We start from the raw sequence: 12,188 nt of genomic DNA, 5'->3' as shown, positions 1-12,188 counted from the left end.
CCTGATATTATGTTCTTATTCCAGTGTGGGATGTGTGGGGGGCAATGGAAGCTGAGTGATAGGGTCTCTCCAAGTGATTGCCAGAAGTGAGATAAGTTCTGGTCTTGTGTCTTACAGATAATCTTACAAATAGTCCTTTGCATTTATATCATGCTTTCAACTTTAAAAGGATTATAATGCTGATTGTGTGAACTTAGGCAAATCATGAGAGGTAGAGCAGGAAGTGTTGCATCAGTGCTTAGTTCTTGTGGCCCTTTCTTGCACGCCCAGGGAAATGCTGATTGCCACTTTGGGGCCAGGAAGCAATTTTTCTCCAGGCCAGTTTGGCCCCCAGTGATCCTGGAGATTTTTTAATCATATTTTGGGCGTGGAACAGAGGTCACTGGGGTGTGGGGGGGGTATTGGTGAATTTCCTGCATTGTGCAGGGGGTTGGACTAGATGACCCTGGAGGTCTTTTCCCACTCTATGAGTCTATGATTCTATAATTCACCCAGGCTGGCTGTGGGCACGCCAGCACCTCTGTCAGGCAGAAGCACCTGAGATCCTCCCCCTCCCCTTTTCCTTCGCCCGACCTGGAGGCGAAGGGAAGGGAGAGGGGGGGAAGAATAGATCCCAGGTGCTTCTGCCTGTCAGAGGGGCTGGTGCACACTTCCGGTGATGTCAGGGGGTGTGGCATATGCTAATAAGTTATGCTAATAAGCTCCTGCAGCTCTTTGACCCCTGAGTACCATAAAACTAGAACATGTTTGGAAATTTAGAGCAGCCATGGTGCAGTCAGTATTCTTTTACAGCCTAGATGTCTTTTTTGGAAGAAGTTTGCTGGTTGTGCAGTTATAGTACTACAGCAGGAAGCTCTAGAGAGAACTATTTTCAAAGCAGCATTATTCCAAAGTCCAACTAGTTCCCTACAAAGAGCAATGTGTATTTCTCAAGTACCCTGTTTTCAGAAACTTACTGCAGCCATAGCTTAGCCAAAATATGTATTCTTCCAGGGCACACCGAATTGGGCCTTATTACCACTATCTTTGTGGCATGAAATGATAGAGTTTTAAGAGTATCTTGCTGCTGTTTGTCTACTTAACTTTCATTGGTGTGTTACGCCAACTGCTTTATTTACAGCAGAGGCTAACTAAATTTTTAATGTGAATTCTGGCCAGCTATACCAGGGTTGTGTCCGAACCCACAGTCCCAGTAACGTAGACCACACGGGTGCTTTTCCAAAACAAATAATCTCTTTACTGAGCAATATCAAAGTCACATACACACAAAAACATCAGTCTCACTTCACATACGTTCAAGTTTCCTTTAGAGTTACAGAAATAGAAATAAAATAGATTCTCAGTTACTTGGAGGTAGGTAGGTAGCTATTTCGGTTTATACTCGCCTGTTTCCAGAAGTCTTGTCTGTTGCAATGGAAATGGGGTAGAAAGTAATACCTAGGGGTTTAAGCTAAATCACACCTGCTAGAACCAGCTAAGCAAGTATGGATCTCTTTGGCTGCAGTCCAAGAGATCTTAAGGTAGACAAAAGGATTGTTGGAGAGAAAGCTGGACCTTAGGGGTAGTAAAGAAGATAGAGGTCGTAGAGAAGGGAGGTGGCTAGCAAAGACCTAGGGTTTGGGTCTTTACTTTTATAGTTGAATCTCCAGGTGGGTGGCACCTTGCCAATCTGTAATCCCACCTACTTACAAGTCCATCCCATAGCTCTTCCCTATTGGTGCATGTGAGAAAGGAGCAGGTATGCTATGGGTTGGGTCAATATTTGAAATACTACACTCTATCTCATGGAATACCATTTGGCCAGGTGTGAAATGTCGGCTTCCTGCATCCTCTTTGAAGTACAGATGAATCTTGCCTTTCCCAGGCATAAACAGGAAACTTGCAATACAGATGCAGATCAGGTCTGTGTTCTGCGTGACAACCAGTCTCTCCAGGAATGGGGGAATTCTTCTCCTTGGTTGTTCTCTGCTCACAATGGCTAACATGTGCTTCTTCTTCCCATGATCCTTTGAGCTGAATGTGTGCAAGCTACATTAACATAAAATGCAGGCAAGGGTTTCCTATGTGAAGTCTCTCACAATAGGTGATGCAAACAGCTTTCTTTGGCTCACGGTATACAAATGTGTGCACAGTCCATGTGTTGTGTGTGTGTAGCAGATATAAAACCATAAATTAGTTCATTTCTCAACAGGTGTCTCCATTATCAGACTGAACTGCTCCTCCCAGAAGTTATTGCTCCACACTTTGCCTCACAGAAAACTGTGATGACTACAGTATTAATATTGCCACCTGAAGACCATTTGACCTCTCCACAGTTTTCCACTAAACTGCAGTGCTGACCAATGTTCCCTCTAAGCTGTCCTGTGAGCAAAAATTCTACTTTATGAGCTACAGGCATTAAAGTTGTGAGTGAGCGATTTGGCTGCTGCATAAATTAGTTTGCTCTGGAGCCATCCTTCCTGAGCTAAGACAAAAACCTGTGAGCCGGAGGCTAAAAAACTGTGAGCTAGCTCACACTAACTCAGCTTAGAGGGAACACTGGTGCTGACGTATTGGTTAAATCTGAGTTCCAAATCTAGAATAAAAATGGGATCAATGAGATGTTGCAAATGTGACTTCCCATAGGTTAGCCCCGCAGTTTACCGATTACATGAAATGTCATGAACCTTGTTGAGATAATATATCATTGTGGGTTAGCTATTAATCTTTAATTTTGTGTAACAAACAAGTTTGTAAGAAGTAATTAATGGAGGTCATCTGCATCAGAAGGACTACACAAATTGAAGGAATAAGAATAGGGGAAGAATCATAAATGAAGGCACAAGGACATCATTTATTATCTGTTTACAAGAGGCATACTGTGTTAACACCTGATTTCTGGGAGGAATTTCTTTACACATTTTGCTGTAATTGTGTAAATTGTGGAGCAGTACCCAAACATTTTTACTGAGAATAGAAAACTAGATTTAAAGGCAAACTGTGCAAATACAGTCATGTCCTGAAAAGATTATGTATTTATATACTATTTATTTTTATATACTAAATTTATATTTAGTATATTTATATACTATTTCCAGTGTATAATAACACTTTACAATTATTCAGTCATTTATCCTCATAGCAATATTAAAAACTAATTTAGGTAGATTTCCACCGTGATCTTTGTATGGTTGAGAGGGATTTTAGCCTGGGTATCCCATTTTCAAACTTAATAGATCCTGTTTGATGTACTCCAACCAGCACTTGAAAATGATACAAATTTGCTTTATTGAACCAAACTGTATACAGTAGCAGTAACAGTGTACACAATTCAAAGTGCAAAATGGGCTAATTAGGAAACAGAAAATGGGAAGGTAAGATAGGGCTTATAGAATACTGATGAGAAGCATGTTGGAAAACTGGATCCAGGAACCAAAGAAAAGGCCCTTTTATTAAATTCATTATGATGACAATAAGGATTCAGGCTGCTCTTAGTGAAAACATGAAGGCTGCATTTAAGAGGATTCTGGCAACACTGCAAATCATGTAAAAAAAAATAATCTAACTCTACAACTGCAAATGCTGACCCCAATTCAATTCAATGCAGTTTTAGACATGTTGATTTACAGGCTAAACACTAATTTTCAGGCATGGCTCATGCAGAGAACCCAGGTGAGAAGTGTTTAATCATTACACATAATGCCCAAACTGAAGTAAAACAGCCCTGGGACCATTATTTTGATGGTATAAAATGCACAGGTAATACTCAGGCATGATCTATTCTTGGGTGGAAAGGTATAAAGTAGTTAAAGATTAGGTAGGGTAGAGAGAGAGTCAGAGGTTTTGACTACATGTAAACAGCAGCTCCCTTTGACATAACAGCAAATTGTAAGGGCAGGTTGGTCCAATCAACATGGTGCAAAAAGGCTTCAATAGCTCACAGGATTGACTGTAACAGAATGGCAGTACTGATTAGTTCAACAAGTGTATGCTATAGAAGCCAGTTATTGTACTGCTCCCTTTATTTCTTCTACTTGCAGGGGAGGGAGAAAAAGAGCCTGAGAATTCTTTGGTCCAGTTTTTATGTTTGGTTACCAGTACCTCCTCTCTGTATTATGTTTCTTTCAGGTTAAACTTCTACCATTCAGTCAGAAATTGCTCAGTGTGAAACAAGACAAACATTGGTACCATGTATCAGGATAGTCTCTGTTTCCTAATGGAATGTCCTGCAGGTTCTTTAGCTGTGCTTTTTATAAGAGGTCTTGGTCTATTATTTTCATCAGCATGGCTGCTGGAAAATAAAAGGAATAAATGCCAAGAGCTGATGGATCAGCTTAGCAATCAGCACCGATGTGAATTACATCACGTTATTTAATGGGGGGAAGGCATTATTTTCTTGTTCTGTTAGCTTGTGAAATAGGTCAGAGCACAAGTAGCTCACCTACAGATAATTTTGCTCATTATATATTTTTTCTACACCCAGGCGTATAGGTTCAGTAGTGGGAGGGGATCCAGCTTACTTTCTACACTTGTGTATACATTATTATTTATGAGAGAGAAACTGCATGTTAAACAGGGAAGTTGAGTTCTTTTTCTCTTCTTTTAAAACATAAAATATAGCATACTGCCTGTTGTAAAATTACACGGCCTTTCTCTCTCCAATGGCGTCAAATGATAGCCATTTTTAGATGTTCTAAGCCTGTACAAATGAAGTGTTTAGGAGGCTAATGGCAAGTTCTGCAGCCAGCTTATGTGTTACTGTGTTCATTGGAATATGTGTGCACAAACAACATGCATACTGACATGCACATATGGCTTTCTCAAATCATTTGACTGGTGAGTTATTTAGATGTATCCAATTTAATTCAGATGGGACCATCTGGCATTGCTGCTGCTTTCAGTTTCAAAAGGCACACAGAAAAATGGGGAGGGGGGAGTTTTTTTAGTATCAGAGAGTTCACTTTGTTCTGCTCCCTGATCCCCCAATGAAGCTCTTACAGTGAAACATTTAGGGGCTTTGTATAATAATATCACCTAGCATCTCTTTTTCTTATTTGGCTTGCTGGCACGTAGCTTGGTACAGCCTTATTTTTCTTTCTCACTTGCTATACTACCACGTATCTCTAGATGTATATTTGTTAAGTATTACAGTGTCTGAGTGAAAGGGCAGGGGACTGCTGTCTTGATGAGCCTTTGCGTTAAATTGGTTCCAGATCCTGTATCCACCCTCCCTGCCTTGTAACTTCAAAAGCAGCAGTTCTCTGCGTTGATCTCCTTGAATTCAACCTTCAGCAGATTTTTCTATTGAACTGCACTCAGTTAGAATAGCAATCCAAAATATTGACTGTGAGGAGTCTGGATCTGATTTGCCAATATGTGGATCAAACTACATCATTAAAATACAATCTAAATAGAGGCTGTGGCACTTATTAAGGACCAAAATACTCATCTCCTTCCAGGTGTAGGAAGGTTAATAAAAGCTCTTCATTATCTGATACGTCAAATGTTGAGGTTTTTCGCAACTGAAGAGATGACTACCACGAATGAATGCTAATGAAACACTGTGTACCATGAGATAGCATTAAAAGACAACATACTGGGTTTTTTTTTGTCTTATCAAGATAAACAGTTGTTCCCCTTCTTTGTTTTGAGGTTCCTTCAAATATTTGAAAAATGTTAGCAGATTCCTTCTTTATTTCTCTAGAATTAACACACACAGTGTCCTTTAGTCACAGAAGAGCTACACTCTGTGCACTACATCCGCCTTGCAGTTTTTCTTCTATTTGCTTTGAGGCTTAGTTGCCAGCTGGCCTCTCGCAGGTACAATGTTGCCTTCACTGCATACTACAGTGTGCAAATTAGGAGTCAGTCTTGTGGATATGACCAGCCTCCCTCTCCATTTGCCGCTCTCTGGAGCAATTTTCCCCTCCTTTCCTCTTCCAGGTTAATGATCATGTATGTGTTATATGTGCACCAAGGCAAGCTGAACATTTTCCATGACCCCACTTATATGATTTCTATGACAAAATTAAACAGAACAGATTTTTGAAGTACTAATGCCTATGTACACATATATTGAACAAATTGAACTTACTTCATAGTAAGTATTGGTTGAAACTACAGCCTACACATCAATACACATTCCCCTTAGGAAACCACTTTATTGTTGTTGTTCAGTCGCACAGTTGAGTCCGACTCTTTGCGACCCCATGGACCAGCTCCCGCCAAGCCTTCCGGTCTTCCGCCGTCCTCTGAAGTTTGCTCAACTTCATGTTCATTGCATCGATGACACTGTCTAACCATCTCATCCTTTGTCGTCCCCGTCTTCTTTGACCTTCAATCTTTCCCAGCATCAGGGTCTTCTCCAGTGAGTGCTCCCTTCTCATTTGGTGGCCAAAGTATTTGAGCTTCAGTTTCACTATCTGGCCTTCCAGGGAACAGTCAGGGTTGATTTCTTTGAGGATTGACTGATTTGTTCTTCTTGCAGTCCAAGGGACTCTCAAGAGTCTTCTCCAGCACCATAGTTCAAAAGAATCTATTCTTCGGCGCTCGGCCTTCCTTATAGTCCAACTCTCACAGCCATACATGACTACTGGGAATACCATTGCTTTGACCATGCGGACTTTTGTTGGCAGGGTGATGTCTCTACTTTTTATCATGCTGTTTAGGTTCGCCATCGCTTTCCTCCCAAGGAGCAGGCGTCTTTTAATTTCATGGCTGCAGTCACAGTCTGCGGTGATCTGGGATCCCAGGAACGTGAAGTCTGTCACTACTTCCACGACTTCCCCTTCTATTTGCCAAGGAGTGATGGGGCCGGATGCCATGATCTTAGTTTTTTTGATGTTGAGCTTCAAGCCCACTTTTGCGCTCTCCTCTTTTACTCTGAGCAAGAGGTTCTTTAGATCCTCTTCACTTTCAGCCATTAGAGTGGTATCATCTGCATATCTGAGGTTGTTGATCTTTTCCCCAGCAATCTTAATTCCCGCTTGTGATTCATCCAGGCCAGCATTTCGCATGATGTACTCTGCATATATATTAAATAAGCAAGGTGACAATATACATCCTTGTCGTACTCCTTTTCCTATGCTGAACCAATCAGTTGTTCCATATCCGGTTCTAACTGTCGCTTCTTGGCCCTTATACAGGTTTCTCAAGAGACATGTGAGGTGGTCTGGTACTCCCATCTCTTTAAGGACCTGCCATAGTTTGTTGTGATCCACACAGTCAAAGGCTTTAGCATAGTCAATGAAGCAGAAGTAGATATTTTTCTGGTACTCTCTTGCTTTCTCCATAATCCAGCGAATGTTGGCAATATGATCTCTCGTTCCTCTACCTCTTCGAAACCCAGCTTGTACTTCTGGTAGTTCTCTATCCACGTACTGTTGAAGCCTAGCTTGTAGGATCTTGAGCATGACCTTGCTAGCGTGTGATATGAGTGCAATTGTGCGATAGTTTGAACATTCCTTGGCGTTGCCCTTCTTTGGGATTGGAATGTATACTGATCTTTTCCAATCCTGTGGCCACTGTTGCGTTTTCCAAATTTGCTGGCAAATGGAGTGCAGCACTTTAACAGCATCATCTTTTAAGACTTTGAATAGCTCTGCTGGAATACCATCACCTCCACTAGCTTTGTTGTTAGTAATGCTTTCTAAGGCCCATTTAACTTCACATTCCAGGATGTCTGGCTCGAGGTCAGTGATTATACCGTCGTGGTTGTCAAGGACATCGAGGTCTTTCTTCTATAGTTCTTCTGTGTATTCTTGCCATCTTTTCCTAATCTCTTCTGCTTCTGTTAGGTCCCTACCATTTTTGTCCTTTATCATGGCCATCTTTGCATGGAACGCTCCCTTGATTTCTCCAATTTTCTTGAAGAGATCTCTAGTCCTTCCCATTCTATTGTTTTCCTCTATTACTTTGCACTGTTCATTCAGGAAGGCCTCCTTATCTCTCCTTGCTGTTCTCTGGAAATCTGCATTCAGTTGGGTAAATCTTTCCTTTTCGCCTTTGCCTTTCGCTTTCCTTCTTTCCTCTGCTATTTGTAAAGCCTAATCAGAAAGCCACTTTGCTTTCTTGCATTTCTTTTTCTTTGGGATGGTGGTGATTGCTGCCTCCTGTACAATGTCACGAACCTCCGTCCATAGTTCTTCAGGCACTCTATCTATCAAATCCAGACCCTTGAATCTATTCTTCACCTCTACTGTATATTCATCAGGGATGTGATCTAGGTCAAACCTGAATGGCCTCGTGGTTTTCCCAATTTTCTTCAGTTTAAGTCTGAATTTTGCAATGAGCAGCTCAAGATCCGATCATGATCACTTTATATACATAACCATACCCTTGCATAGATGCCATCACCTGGTGTTTTAAGTGAACATTTTAATTAAAGTCTGTAAACAAAACTATACAAAAATAGACTTCTGGCGGCACAGCGCTGCGCTACGGGCGTGTTTCTTGGGAGCTCCCAGGACGCCCAGCTCGTGAGCGCTCTCTTGGAGCCTCTCAGAACTTCGGGGGTGGCTCTGCTTGGTTCTCCTGGAGGGAGACCAAGGCATGAGGCTTGACCGGCCCCTCCATCTCTCCGGAAGGACGGGGGGTGACCGGTTTGCCCCGACGCAGGAGCGGCATGGAGAACGGAAACATGGGCGCCATGTTCTCGCCTAGCAGCTGCCACCTGTGATTTTAAACCTCACTCTTTTTTTTCTTTGGTGCTGCACGTTTGTGGGTTTTTTTCTGCACCACCGTGAAGAATACTCCTCGGATCATACCTGATTTAAGCGGAATAAGCTACTTAACATCCCCCTTTTTTTCTTCGGCGGTCCTCCCCCCCCCATCGGTAGAAGAACGCGGCCGGGAAGATTCTCTGGGCAACAAGACGAAATAGATTTGGGGTAAGGAAAATGCTTGTGGGACATATTATTAGCTACCAAAAAAGAAATTAAAAAAAGAGAGAGACTATCAAAAAAGAGGAAGAGTCGTGGAAATGCTTTTGTTTGACTATTTAATTGCAAACACCTGGAAAAAGTGGGAGCGGAGACAAAATGGAGACGGCCAGTATTTGTAAAGAGATACAGGACGCAGTGATATGTGAGCTCAGATCCGAGAACTTTAAAAAAGCTTTGCAAACTGAACTTAATAAAGCCCTAAGCCAAGTGTGGGACAATATTTTTAAAAATAGGCAATGCTCCTCCGATAAGGACAACAATGTTAATGAGCAAACAAAAGAGATACGGGAGAGCATTGATTTGCAGCCGATTAAACAAGAGAGAGAGCAACAAGATATGCTACACGAGGATTTATCGAATAGGATAAAAAAAAGGATTGCCTTAAAAAAGCACTGGCTAAAAAAGTATGCTTGTCGAACATGCAGAGCAAGGAGGATAGGAGGAAGAAAAAGAGGAAATTTATAACGAAAGGTCTAAAGAAATTGAAAGACTCTAGCTTTAAAAAACCTTTGAAGTGTGACACAAAAAATCCAGAAAAGGATCAGGAGTACAAAGATCGGCGGCATTTAAGTGAAAATATGGAAAATCAAAGAAAAAAAGAAAGACAACATGTTAGGGCAGCGCAACTGTATCATATATATTTTGTCTGTACTAGTACGTCTGTTATGTCTCGGTATTACAATTTTTCCGAAAATGTGACTTAGGAATTGGCAGATGGTTGACATATATATATATAGTTTTTAAGATTTGGTAAGTAGGAAAGAAATAGCTAATTTTTGACCTTATAGGCTGTTAGTTGATGTTGGACTTGCCTTTAATATGAGTTTCAACGTTACTGATATTTGTTATAGGAATGTACCTGCTTGTTAGAGTTAGAGTGAAATATATAAGTTAGTATGGAACGTTAAACAATAGTTTAAAATGGAGACCATTTTGGAGGTTACAAGACCTGGGTTATTTAAAGGGAATTGAAATTTATTGTGGATCTGAGTCATTATCAGAGTTTCAGTATTTTTTGGTAAACAAACTGTTGAAAATTATCACTAATATAAGGTCCTCAACAGGACTTGAAAACACAACTTAATATGTAATAGACGGCTTGAGAATAACTACAGATCAAGAAAGATCTGTAGGATAAATTAATTTGTTGTTAGATGAATGAATTCAGGTACAAAATGTGTAAATAAATAGAGTGGTGCAGATGATATGCGCTAAACTGATTGGGGTTGAAGGTGGTGGATTTATGGGTGTTCTGTGTTATGTCTACTTTGTTCTGTATGTTTTTTCATGTTTCTTTTCTCCTTTATGTGGTAAAAAACTCAATAAAAATTATTATAAAAAAACAAAACTATACAAAAATAAAAACCTAATGTGAACAGGAAAGTAATATTAAGGCTTGATTCAGATACAGTGTAAGACCATAATTTATTTAATCAAACCAGGATTCAGCTTGCAGATGATTACTCACTCCTGGTTTACGTCAGCATACACTGGTTTCCAAAGCTTTTCCCTTTTCCCCCACCTTCCCTATAGAGACCCAGCTGGTATCCTCTCCTGCACTCTGGTGCAGATAGAAGGTAACAGAGCTCCCGGTGACCCGGCAATGCCGCTGGTCGCCGGGGGCTGATTTGCCGCTCCAAGGAAGACAGGCAGCAACAGAGCCTGACTCCTGGAGTCAGGACCCAGGCAGGGGGCGGAGCCGGCTTGAGTAAACAGCCGGGCTCTGCTCCTGCCATTTGGCCGTTGTTCCAATGTGCTCAAGCTGTGAGCAGCTCTGAGCACGCAAGGAGCGATTTTATGGCTATTTTATGAAGACCCAGCATGTGGCCAAGCCCCAAGTGACATTGGTCACTGCAAAAGAAGATTTGGACCTGAATCATTGGATCCTCGAATCAGGAACCAGAAAAACATTCGTAAGAGACAAGGGTTTGCTGATTGACCCTCAGCCAGCCCACCCTGACCATGTGAGTCTTGCAAATGGGGCCCCTGCAATAGCTGACGTCCAGGGAAAGGTTTATTTTCCTAGCCTAAACCATGAGTTTGAAAATGTTATTTGTGTGCCTAGCTTAGAACATAATCTTTTAAGTGTAAGTGAGGTCACAAATGCTGGTTACTCAGTGAGTTTTGAGGGGGACAAATGTCAGATACTAAAAGCTGACAAGGTGCTTGTCACAGGAGTAGTCCAAAATGGTGTGTATGTTCTGAAGAACAAGCCTGGGCAAGCCCAAACAGTAGTTAGCAACCAGCCTCTGCATGATGAGTGTATTCATATGTTTCATAGGAGGTTGGGGCACACATCCTTCAGCACACTAGCAAAAACATTTGCATGTCTGGGTACTGACAAGCTCAAAAAGTGTCAAAGGTATCTTGACTGTGATGTGTGCAAGCAAAGCAAGTCACAGACCCATCCTGTTGCAAGTTCCAGTGATAGGTGCACCGATAGACCTCTGGCATTGGTACATGCAGACGTCATTGGGCCTTATTCAAACAGTATGTCTGGGTGTAAATATGCATTATTGATGTGTGACGATTATAGCAGATACTGCTGGTCTTTTCCATTGCATAAAAAGTCAGAGGTCTGTGAAACCATCAAGGTATGGGCAAGACATGTGCAAAAGCAATTAGAGTGTGAAATATTGAAGTTCCAAACAGACTTTGGGGGGGAGTTTATGTCCTCAGAGCTGAAAAAATGGTTTCAATCACAAGGCATTGAGCACAGGGTTGCAAACATCTCGTGCCCAAGCGAAAATGGGGTAGCAGAGAGACATGCGGGTATTATTCAGACGGTTATGCATTCAATGCTGATAGATTCTGGGTTGCCAAAATCATTCTGGGCAGAATGTCTAAGGTGTGCCACTTACAATGTGAACAGAGTGTGGAGCAAAGCAATAGATGACATACCCTACAGGGCTCTGTATGGTAAATACCCATCTCTGCAACACTTAAGGATCTTTCAAAATCATTCTGGGCAGAATGTCTAAGGTGTGCCACTTACAATGTGAACAGAGTGTGGAGCAAAGCAATAGATGACATACCCTACAGGGCTCTGTATGGTAAATACCCATCTCTGCAACACTTAAGGATCTTCGGGTCCAAAGCATGGGTAAACATTCCTCTCAGTCAAAGGAGGAAAGGTGGTCCCAGGGCACAAAAGTTAACATTCATAGGCTATCAGACCGGAATGAAAGCCTACAGATTTGTAACAGCACACAATTCGTTGGTCTTTAGTAGGTCTGCAAAGTTTTGTGAACAGACCAACTGGTCTAA

Source organism: Gekko japonicus, unplaced genomic scaffold, assembly GCF_001447785.1.
Source record: "Gekko japonicus isolate JY-2015 unplaced genomic scaffold, Gekko_japonicus_V1.1 scaffold1025, whole genome shotgun sequence".
Classification (NCBI taxonomy): domain Eukaryota; kingdom Metazoa; phylum Chordata; class Lepidosauria; order Squamata; family Gekkonidae; genus Gekko; species Gekko japonicus.
Note: the sequence above shows the minus strand (reverse complement) of the source record.